The following is a 12152-nucleotide window of genomic DNA, read 5'->3' on the forward strand; positions in this document are numbered from 1 at the left end:
CAGTAAAAGTCCTGCCGCATCTACTCACACCTTACAGTTTGTATCAGAAAGTTCTCAAGTGTGGAATCTTGGGGTCTTACTCTTCTTGACCCCCCGGGCAGCTAATGAGACTCATCACTAAGGTTGTTCTCTTGAAAGCCTGAAATTGCCCCAGGCAGGCTACCCTGAAAGGCCCTGTCATTTTTACTGTACTCGCTGCCCTGCAGGCTTCAGGTGCCCCTGAGGTGCTGAGCAGACCCAGAGGTAGAAAGGCCTCTTCTTGTCAGTCTTAATGGTTACTGAGAAATAAAAATCATTGTCTATCCCTTACATGTGCAGTCTAAAAAGAAGTGATACAAATGAACTCACACAACAGAGACTCACAGACTTAGAGAACAAATTTATGGTTACCAGGGGGGAAGGATGGGGGAAAGGGCTTCTTAGGGAGTTTGGGATGGACATGCACAGGCTGCTATATTTAATATGCATAAGAAACAAAGACCTACTGTATAGGCACAGGGAACTCTGCTCAACTTTATGTGGCGGCTTGGATGGGAGGGGAGTTCGGGGGGAAATGGATTACATGTATGTTTGCCTGAGTCCCTTCACAGTTCACCTAAAACTATCACAACACTGTTAATCAGCTATCAAGTGTTCAAGTGTTAGGTGCTCAGTCGTGTCCGACTCTTTGCAACCCCATGGACCATATCCCGCCAGGCTCCTCTGTTCTTGAAATCCTCCAGGCAAGAATACTGGAGTAGGTAGCCATTCCCTTTTCCAGGGGATCTTCCCAACCTAGGGATCACATTGTTAATCAGGTTAACAATGTTAACCTGTTGATGTTAATCATAGCACAAATTTTTTTTTAATTTTGTAATTTTAAAAATTAAAAAAAAAATCATTGTCTAGGTCCATTGAAATGACCATAATTAGTCAATCCAAACCAGTCACTTCTTAGAACAAGCAATTGCAAAATGACTTCTATTGGATGCATCATAAAGACTTGTGCAATAGGACATAGTCCATTATCAGCCTCTACTTTCAAGATAAGACCTTCAAACAGTATTGTTTCTCAAGGAATTACAAGACTGAGGACATAAAAAAAAAATTAAACTGAAACTATTTAGAGCCAGTAACCTGGGCAGAGTCTCATGTAATAAACAAAGTCCATGCAAAAAGATAAAGAGGCTCTTCTGCCTGGACACCTCCCTTGGATGGCAGATCCAAGTCTCCTGTCCCTGGTTCTGAGCTATCAACTGATAAGGCTATATTGATCATCGTGGGCTTCCTATGTGGCACTAAGGGTAAAGAACCTGCCTGCTAATGCAGGAGACATAAGAGACACAGGTTCAATCCCTGGGTCAGGAAGATCCCCTGGAGGAGGGCACAGCAACCCACTCCAGTATTCTTGCCTGGAGAATCCCATGGACAGAGGAGCCTGGTGGGCTAAGGTCCATATGGTTGCAGAGAGTTGGACAGGACTGAATCGACTTAGCACACATGAATGTTTTGATCAGCCTAACTGGTCAGCAAAGGTCACTCTAATTTTGCAAGTTAGGCAACTGAAATCGTAACCTGATTATCAATCAGGAGTCTAAAAGGAAAGAGACATCACACTCCAACAGAGCAGTTGAAGAGGATCACAAGAAGGGACTATCTGTAGAGGAGTGGATGGGGTAAGGGAAACTAACAGGAAGAATGCTGTAGTATGAGGGTGGTGAAGAGCTTACTATCTCTAGGCCTGGAGGGGAATGGGAGGAACCATTATTCCAGAAGAGTAAAGGGGTCGGCAGCAGGGTCTGTAGCCAACCCACGGAGACCCTCCAGGAAGGGATTCCACCTCAGAGTCCCCTACCCTCCAATCTCCGGCCGATGCCTCCCCCTGGCGGGACCCAACCAGAGTCATAAGGTAAAGGCCTCCATGGCTGCATTTTATACAAAGTGTCTCCCAGGGCAGACCAGGGGGAGAGTGGATCTGGAAGGGCAAGTAGAGGGCTCCAGTACCCCCAGAACAGCAACATGAGAAAAAGGGAGCTCAGCTTGGTCCTCTGTGGTGGCCCAGATGGGTGGGATGAGGGCTGGCTGGGAAGGAGATCCAAGAGGGAGGGCAAGGGATACATGTGGCTGATTCACTTCGTTGTTCAGCAGACACTAGGAAAATAAGAATAAGAACAGAGATAATAAAGGTGAAAATTTAGATATATGACAGTGGCATTTTTGCAACAAAGTTTTGTGTGCTGTATATTGAAAATTTTGTACACATTGCATTTATGTATGTCAGATTTTTTAAATATTTAAGGCATTTTATACTATCTCTAATGTATTGTTTGTAGATTATAAGATAAAGTCAAGCATGTATCCGCTGATACTTTTTAACCTGAGCCGTCTTTATACTTAGAAATGTCTCTTAATAGTAGGCTTCCCTGGTGGCTCAGATGGTAAAGACTCTCCTGCAATGCAGGATCCCTGGGTCAGGAGGATCCACTGGAGAAGGCAATGGCAACCCACTCCAGTAATCTTGCCTGGAGAATTCCATGGACAGAGGAGCCTGGCAGGCTACAGTCCATGGGGTTGCAAAGAGTCAGGCATGACTGAGCAACTATCATACTATCTCATGGGGACTTCCCTGGGGACTCAGTAGTAAAGCCTGCCAACACAGGAGACCCGGGTTCCATCCCTGGGTTGGGAAGATTCCCCCGGAGAAGGAGATGGCAACCCACTTCAGTATTCCTGCCTGGGAAATCCCATGAACAGAGAAGCTTAGTGGGCTACAGTCCAAGAGGTTGCAGAGTTGGACAAAATTTAGCAATTAAAGCAGCAGCAGCAGCATACTATCTCATAATTTGGCTTATAATTTTTGTCAAGTTTTCATTTGGAGGTATTTAACTGATTAAGATCACTGTTGAAATGTTTGGGGAACTCTTGTTTGTGAAATTCATGTTTTTGATATAATAATCATCTAGAGAGAATGTGACTATTTAGATAATTGTTAACTTTAAAAAAACAAATAATTTAACGTGCATTCTTATTGGTATACAAGAATCCCTAGGACATTATAATTTTGAAATGGGGTAAGTGCAATGTCATTAAAAGCCAAGAAGGAGGTAAGTGTCAGGTGACCTTGAAAATCTCCTTTCCCAAGTTCATAGCTGATTCTGTCCTGGGTTGGCTTTCAGAGCCCAGTTCCAGAGCCCAGTTTTGTAACCTGAGGTCTTATACAAGTTGTTCTAAGTAGAAGCACTGGGGCTTTCAAGAGCCTCACAGGGAATAAAAAGACAAATAATCCAATTTAAACATGGGCAAAAATTCTGAACAGACATTCCTCCATAGAAGAAACACAAATAGCCAAGATGCACATGAAAAGTTGCTCAACATCATTAACCATCAGAGCAATACCATCCAAACCACAGTGAGGTACCACTTCACATCCAATAGGATGGCCATAATTTAAAATACAGATAATAATAAGTGTTGGCAAGGATGTGGAAAAATCAGAACTCCTGTTCCCCACTGTTAGGATTGTAAAATGGTGTAGCCACTTCAGAGAAGAGTCCAGCTGTTCCCTAAACAGAATTACCGTTTGACCCAGCAGTTCCACCTTTAGAGATATACCCGAGAGAAAGGAAGATGTGTGCCAATATAAAACTTTTACTCTTGCTATTCAAAATAAAAGGAAGGCAGCTAGTACTTGACCCTCCGGGTATGCTAGGGTTATCTATGACCTCACTTGCTCCTCACCACCAGCCTCATATGGGTGCATTTCACAGATGAGTAAACTGAGGTTTGGTCCTTCCATTTCTGTGTATTGTTAGTGTATTGCTAGTGTTCCTTAGGATCTTGGACTCTCAGTGCTGGAAGGAGTGTTAGACATGGCCTAGTCAAATCCCCCTCGCTTTATATATGAAGAACCAAAGACTTACAGAGTCAAGGACGTGGCCAAAATGTTGGAGTCATCCTTTTCTCCCCTAGTTGTCTCTCACTTTTAAATACAATCCATCGCCAAGGCTTGTATGGCTTACCTTCAAACTAGTCCAATGTGTAGCTTTTTGGGGGGAGGGAAGGGTGCTGTGCAGGGTCTTCGTTGCCCCTCATGGGCTTTCTCATGTTGTAGCAAGTGCAGGCTACTCTTCGTTGTGGTGCTCAGCATTCTCCTTAAGGTGACTTCTCTTGTTGGGCTCCTTGTGATGGCTTCTCTTGTTGGGGGCACAGACTCTAGGGTGCACAGGAGTTACAGCCTTCAGTAGTTACAGCACATGGGCTCAGTAATTGTGACTCCAGAGCACAGGCTCAATAGCTATGATGCATGGGCTTAGTTGCCTGGAGGCATGTGGGATCTTTCCGGACCAGGGATTGAACCCATGTCCCCTGCATTGGCAGGCAGAATCTTAATCAGTGGTCCACCAAGAAAGGCTTTTTTTTTTTTTTCCTTTTTTTGCTGCAATGTGCAGCAGTTCTGTCCATGATAATTGCTTCTACCCCAACCAGCCCTCCTTCAACCAATCATCTGGATTACTACAGGACCTTCTCAACAGGTTTATTTACATCTTCTCCAGCCCACCACTCAAAACTGTAATCAACATACAGAAACCAGAGGGACCCTTTTGAGACACAAGTTCATTCTTCTCTTGAAATCTCTAGAACAGTATCCGTCTCACTCAAGACAAAACCCAAACCCTCCCCAGAGCCTGCAGGCCCTACAGACTACTTGCCTGGTTCCTTTCTTCTGCACGCCTCCTTCTCTGCACTCCAGCTCCTTCATCCTCCTTGCTGTGCCTGGGACATGCCAAGCACACGTATGTCTCAGAGCCTTTACACATGTTTCTCCTTATGCCCAGAACATTCTCTGTTTACACAGCCGTCTCTTCGTGTCCTTGCATTTCTCTGCAATGTCTCCTTTTTGGGGAGGTCTTCCTTATCTCTGCCCCTTATCTTGCTTGTTTCTTTCTCATAGCAGGCATCATCATTTGACCCTCAGCTCAGTTCAGTCGCTCAGTCATGTCCTCCTCTTTGCGACCCCAAGGACTGCAGCACGCCAGGCCTCCCTGTCCATCACCAACTCCTGGAGCTTTTACATTATTTCACTTCAGCTCAACAAATACTTGTTCACAGAGCTGTTTGTGTCCACATTAAACTGCAGGCTCTGGGAGGTCAGAGACTGTGTGTCCTGTTCGCTGCTAGATCCCCAGCCCTTAAAACAGTAAGTTTAGCATTATAGTTGAATCTGATGCACCACAGGCAATGTTTTTTCTTTCTTCCCCACTGAAGTGAAATTCACATAACATAAAATTGACCTTGTGAAAGCGTACACTTGAGTTTCATTTAGTACATTCACTGTGTGGAGCAATCACCACCCGTATCAAGTTCCAAACCACTTTCATCACCCATACCTACCACCAATCGGCTTTCTATCTCTACAGATTGGCTTATTCTGACTGGAATGTGTATAAATGGGGTTACACAATATGTGCCCTTTTATGTCTGGCTTCTTTCACTTAATGTGAAGAATAATATTCATACACACACACATACACAGCATTTGTTCATTCACCCGTTGATGAATATCTAGGTAGTTTCAGGCAATGTTTTTTGCAGGGGGTCTGTAAAGATAAAGCTAAGACAGGAGTTTAGTGCTTTCTAAGTAATGAAAGAATCTCGACCACAGTGAAGAATTAAAATAACACAACACTGGTTTAGCAGGTCAGTTAGTTTGGGCACAGATTAGAGTGGTAGGTTAAGTATGACAAGTATTTACCATATTTGGAGCAAATTCCATTTCCAAAAACAAACATACCTCATGAATTTGTCATCAAGTACACTATATTTCTCCAGAAAGCCTCATTTCCTTTTTCATCTCAACTCTTGATAAACTTGAGAAGATTTGGCGTGGGAGAATGGATACACGTGTACGCACGGCTGAGTCCCTTTGCTGTCCACCTGAAACTATCGCAACACCATTAATCAGCCCTACTGCAATACAGAATGAAACATTTAAAAAAATAAAATAGCCTCTAACCTTTATTGTATCTTGCTCTTCAACAGAGCAGTTGAAGCATACAGTGTTTCTTATTACAGAAAATCGTAGCCTATTTCCTGATGAGGGCCCTTCAGAGATAATTTCTGCTTAAGTCACACTGGTGACGCTACAAGCAGCTACTTGCTGCTTCCAACTCAGGGAGTTCTTCTGGTTTCCCACCCCAACTCCCAGGACCACATTTTTTTCTCTCCAGCATCTGTTCCTTGCTCTGCGCCTCCCTCCTCAGAGCTGCCTAGTCCCTTTCCTCTTCCTCATCCTCTCCAGCCTGCTGGACCATCTGGGTCCCCACAGTGCACAGTTAAGCTCTGCTGGTGGCCTTCCTGTTTGCTGGCCACACTTGCCAAGTTCTTGCAGCACAGGTCTTCCCTTTCCTCTCTCCACCCCATTATTGGTACCAATTTTCCACCTTCCGGAAACACTGTAGTCCACAGACTCCTTAGGGGACTTTGTTCTTTATTCTGGGAAGTACAATACAAATGCTTCAGACTCAGGACTATCAGAGTTTTTCCTTCAAAGCCAATCACTTTATGCAGGTAAAGAGTGTCCTAAAAGATTGGAAACTTTGTACCTTTGACAGAAACTGAACTGCCTTTGCAATATATTTGGCTATATTCATTGTCACATCTGAGAATAATGAGATTTCCGATGGCATTTAAAATTCAACGCAGTAGGCTAATATTTTCCTGGGATGAAAGAACTGCTAGTGGAAGAGGCTAGCCTGATATAGTAGAAAATTCTGAATATCCTATCGACCCTAATAAGAAACTTTGAATCCACTAGATGCTGGGTTGGCCAAAAAGTTCGTTCAGATTTCCCATCACATCTTACAGGGAAAAAAAAAAAAACAAGGAAACTCTTTGCCCAACCCAATACAATACAATCACATGAAAAACTACAAAGATTGTGTTAGAAAAGTCCATGAAGGGAACAGAGACAAAAAAAATATAATCACCTTAGCTAGGCTGGGAAGAGCCTCAAAATTTCTTAAAGCAATGAGTCTCCAAGTGTGCTTGTTGGACAACAGCAATCACCTGAAAAACCTATCAGAAGCGCAAACTCTCTGGTCCCAGCCCGACAGTACTGGATCAGAAGCTCTAGGGGTGAGACTTATAATTAAGTCTGTGTTCTGACAAGCCCTCGGGTGACTCTGAGGCACACAAAAGTTGGAGGACCTCTCCCTTAAGTGATGCATCAATTATTAATTTATTATGAACTTTGCAGATTTCTGTATTGTTGTGGCTTCTTATTTTGCAGGACTCAAAAAGTACCCATTGTGGTGGAGATAAGTGGATATGAAACACCAGCATCAGCAGAAGAGACTCTTTATGACAGCTGAGGTCTGTTCCCCTGCCCGTCTGGCAGGTTTGTGTTCTTTGTGGTTTAACAGTCTTAGAGACAGATCTGCCACATTCTGAGCACAGACACTCTTCCTCCTGTTCAGTTCAGTTCAGTTCAGTCGCTCAGTCATGTCCGACTCTTTGCGACCCCATGAATTGCAGCACACCAGGCCTCCCTGTCCATCACCAACTCCCGGAGTTTACTCAAACCCATGTCCATCGAGTCAGTGATGTCATCCAACCATCTCATCCTCTGTCATCCCCTTCTCCTCCTGCCTTCAATCTTTCCCAGCATCAGGGTCTTTTCCAATGAGTCAACTCTTTGCATCAGGTGATCAAAGTACTGGAGTTTCAGCTTCAGCATTAATCCTTCCAATGAACACCCAGGACTGATCTCCTTTAGGATGGACTGGTTGGATCTCCTTGCAGTCCAAGGGACTCTCAAGAGTCTTCTCCAACATACACCCTCGGAAGCACAAGTAGAAATCTGTCCCTCCTCACCAGACTCTCTTAATGAGTCTCCAGAGAGAAAGGAGTGGGGCTTTTGGTAGAAGTAGAAACGGAGAAGATATCAGCTTTTGGTTCACATTATGATCTATCTTAATTGGATTCCCCCCCCAAAGAAGATCCTAAGGTGATGATTGAGAGCATGTGGTTTCCTGGCAGGTGAAAAGACAAGGGCAGTGAGAACATGATACAGGGAAACAAAGATTTCCAATAAACCAGCTCTCAAAGTGGATGAGTAAATCTTAACGCCATGGAGAAGCCCAAGAAAATGATGTAGGACACATTCCTTAGCGGTATCCTGTTTAAGGGGCTAGGGAGCTGGGGTATTTATACCCCCACGCATCATTCCTGACAACTTCTAGGCTGAATCCAACAAAGCTATAGGTGCTCTTGCCATTAGCAGATGCTGGCTGATATACACAGACAGGCAAAGGGATCCCCAAGGGTCATGCTTTACCAACAGCATCAGTATATGCAAGGCCAGGCAATAATGTCTGGTCCCAATTCTAAGATGGAAAAATAGGACTCAGTCCCTGCTTAGGATAGAGTGCTATTTTAGTTTATTCCTAAAGCAGAAAATAAGTTTTGCAAATGATCAAAATAAAAAACAGGTGGGTACACATGGCTCTCAGTGGCTTCCCTTATGAATCACTTTCATAATTCTGTGGTCTCAGCAGTTGCACTGAGATGAGCCAACTGTTGTGGATTCATAAACTTTTATTACCTCCAACCCAGACACAACGTACTCTATTCAATAAGACATCAGTTATGATGCTCAAGAACCATTTTTAGTGCACTTTGAAAGGAAAAAAACAACTTTTGACCAGTTAAATATATTCCCAAAGATTACCAGACAATGAGAAAAGCTAGTGGCATAAAAGAGAAGTATAAAGATAAGCAAACAGAGCAAATTGACTCTTGACAAAACAGACTATCGGAACAGAAAAGAATGTCACAAAAACCCAAGTTCAAAAGATTTGAGATGCCTGTGGATCCATAAAACAAGAACAAGGTGCTACTTTAAAAAAAAAATCAGAATAATAAAGTGCTTTTGAAAGTTAAACACACAATTGCAGAAATAAAAATTTCATTAGAAGTCAAATAAGTCCTGCAAAATCAAGCACAGAAGTACAAAGAATTTTTAAAAAAGACAGAATGAGCAGATTAAGAGACACCAAGGGTCAATGAAGAAAGTAAAATGTCCTAATAATAAGAAAACAGAGAAAATGGAGAGGAGAAAGTAGCTGAAAAACTATCAGTCCTGGATATCTATCAAGAACAGTCAGGACAGCGATCCTTGAGAGGAGAGAAACAACTGAGATAAGCTCTGTGATTGCCCAAGCTGATTTTCCAGAGAGAACTGTCAGGCATCAGCACAGAGACAAGGAATAGGAACCCAAAGCCCCTGTGGGTTGAAGAGGTGGAACTAGGAGCCCACAAAGACTGAGGCAGCTAGATTTCACAGGGCAGGATGACAGGGAGGAGAATTCTGACAGAGGAAGAAGCTCCGGATATCTGCAAAGGTGCTCCCTCAAATGTTTGCTTAAGTACTGATCAGAGCACGTGTTATGAGAAAACTTGAGGCTATGGAAAGACCCACCCAAAGAAACAGTGAGGTCAATACCTAGGGCTCATACAGAGCAGGGATAGTTCACCCGCCAGAGCAGAAAACCTGATGACTCATGGGACTTCAGGCAGTCAGGCAAATTTAGGACATACCGAACACTTACCCGCTCCCACCTAACAAAACCAAGCCTCAAAACAACCCAGCTCTTCCAAAATGCCTTAACTGCATCTCAGAAGTAAACTCAAGCATACTTACGGGAACACAGAAATTTCAAGCACCAAACAATATAAAATTTACAATATATGTCATCTGATCAAAAATGACTAGGCAGGCAAAGAAGCAGGAAAATATAACCCATGATGAGGAGGAAAATCAGTTTTTAAAAAAGCATGAATAGTGTTAGTAGGTTGGAGCATTAAAACCATTCAAGGAAGAAGGAAGCATTCTTATGTTAAAAAAACAAGATGTGAGAGCTATACAAATTCAGACTCCTGATGATGAAAAATACAGTGTCTGAGATGAAAAATATACTAAATTAACATTAACAGCAGATTAGACTCTGCAGAAAAAAAAGATCAGTGAACTTGATGACATAGCAACAGAAATTACCCAAAATGAGAGAGAGAAGATTGGGGAAAAAAGTGAAAAGAATATCAGTACACTCTGGCACAGCTTCAAGCAACCTAATACATGTTTGTTTAGAAAGAGGGGGCAGTAAAGAAAAAAAATCTTTGAAATAAATCATGCCAAATAATTTCCCAGTCTTGACGAAAACTATGAACACACATAGATCTAGAAGCTCAACAAACTCTATTTCGCAGAAGAGAGAGACAGTTTTCAGATCGAAAGGGCCCAATGAATGATGTCAAGCAATCAAAGTGTCCAGGTAGTCCATTAGGGCAAGAGCCAAACTGAAAGTAACAAACAAGCCTTAATTCATTTAATTCTATTGAGCCTGCCGAAGAGGCACCATGGAGGCTCTCCTGTGTTCCCCTTCTGTCGGGAGCCATTATGGGAGGTCCTGCCCGTGACGAGGTCATGAAGAAAATACCGGGCAGGCAAGGCCGTCCGGGACCCCATCCATGACGAGGTCACGAGGAAAATACCTGACAGGCAAGGCCGTCTAGGATAAGGGACCCTCCAGGTTGGCCTCGGCCTCTACCCCACCCTATATCTTCCCCCCTTTTCTGCTGTTGTTCTTGTTCGCCCTGCTGCAGATTCTTGTATTGCCTGCCAAGAGCTCTCCTGCTCCTCTTTCACTAAATAAAGACCAACTTAAAAGCTAATTAATAAATCTCCTGGATGCTGGTACCCTATGAAGGGGCCAGGGATGAAGGAAATGCTTCAATTCGAACCCTTTTGCTGGCATTCTGACTTGTTTGATAAATGTGTGCTCTCATTGCACAAAATGCTCATGATTGTTCTAAACATCCTAAGCACAGTACGCTAACAAAAGAAACTATTAGGCATAGGCCCCTTCGCAGGGTGAGAAAAGCTCCACAAATATTATAGCCACAAATGTGCCTAATAGAAAATAGTTTAGATAGAGATTAGCTGGCGACTTCTTGCAGGTAATTAACTTTTAGACTGAGAGCCTGTTTTGTGCCATATCTGCTGTTTTTGCAATCCTTTGCATTTCTGTTCTGTAAAAAATGTAATCCTATCTAGTTCCCTTGGAGATGACACCTAATATAAAGAAAATAGATTAACCACAAATAAGACAGGGTCGGCTACTGAAGTAGCTTAAAGTTGCACCAGGTGCAAGACATAAATTGTCAACAGGCCTGAAAGTCAAAAGATATTATACACAGAGATTAACCATTAAAAAGGTCCTAATAGGCATAGAGCCCTACGGGGGGTGAGGAAGCCCTATTAGAGAACACAAAAAATACTATTTTAAAAGTGGTTATTGGATCAACATTTGATTGCTGTTAATGTGCTGAGGTTGTGCAGTGGACACTATTGTTAATATAAAGATCTAGTAAAATAAAGAGTTTAGCCCTAGTGTAAAAACAATAAGATAATTGTTAGTTTTAACCAGGAGTGCTAAACAGGGGCTGCCTCACCAGAGCCACAGAGTCTTTGGGTGTTAAACTTTTTAGGTAAATTTAGCTGGGAATTTCTGCAAAAAGACTGTCTTTTATGTTAATAGGATTGTATTTCTATCATGTTACAACTTGCTATACCATGAGACTGCAAATTTTCTGTTTTCTGCTAAGCTCAAGGCCAGAAGATAATGTACAAAAGATATATGGGAAAAGACTCTCATAAAAAAAAAAAATATACAGAGCACACCTGGTTTTGTGGAGGACAAGCTGATATAATGTTAAACTAAGTCTGTGTGCTTATCTGCCCCTTAGAAATGTACCAACTTAGGGTATAAAGGCTAGTGAAAAATAAAGCAACTGCCAGACTCTGCTGCACATTCCTGGTCTGGTCTCTTTCTCTCTCTCTCTCTCCCTAGCAGACTTGGCCCTATCAAGGCCGGTCCTACGTGTCTCTCTCTCGCCGACATCATTCATCCTGAGGGTTCCCCTGGATCCTGCTGGGGCTGGACCCCGGCACCTTTCCCCACAGCACTGCTCAGGCCAGCCAGGTTCCCGACCCAGGGATCGAACCCAGGTCTCCTGCACAGCAGGCGGATTCTCTACCATCTAAGCCACCAGGGAAGTCCCAGATACGGCGCCAACAGGAGGAATGTCTCACTGCCAAGGACCCCTGAACAAAG

The 12152-nt window shown here is 43.1% G+C and overlaps 1 long non-coding RNA gene across 1 annotated transcript; it reads right to left on the reverse strand.

Annotated features, from left to right (window-relative positions):
- Positions 1-399: 399 nt before the first annotated feature.
- Positions 400-5256, reverse strand: LOC136152387 (uncharacterized). The gene is made up of 3 exons (XR_010660205.1): positions 4689-5256; positions 3999-4191; positions 400-2130 (listed from the first exon to the last, which is right to left on the reverse strand). It is a non-coding gene; the product is annotated as an uncharacterized lncRNA (long non-coding RNA).
- Between the last annotated feature and the right edge of the window lie 6896 nt (positions 5257-12152).

This window comes from Muntiacus reevesi, chromosome 21, assembly GCF_963930625.1.
Source record: "Muntiacus reevesi chromosome 21, mMunRee1.1, whole genome shotgun sequence".
NCBI lineage: Eukaryota > Metazoa > Chordata > Mammalia > Artiodactyla > Cervidae > Muntiacus > Muntiacus reevesi.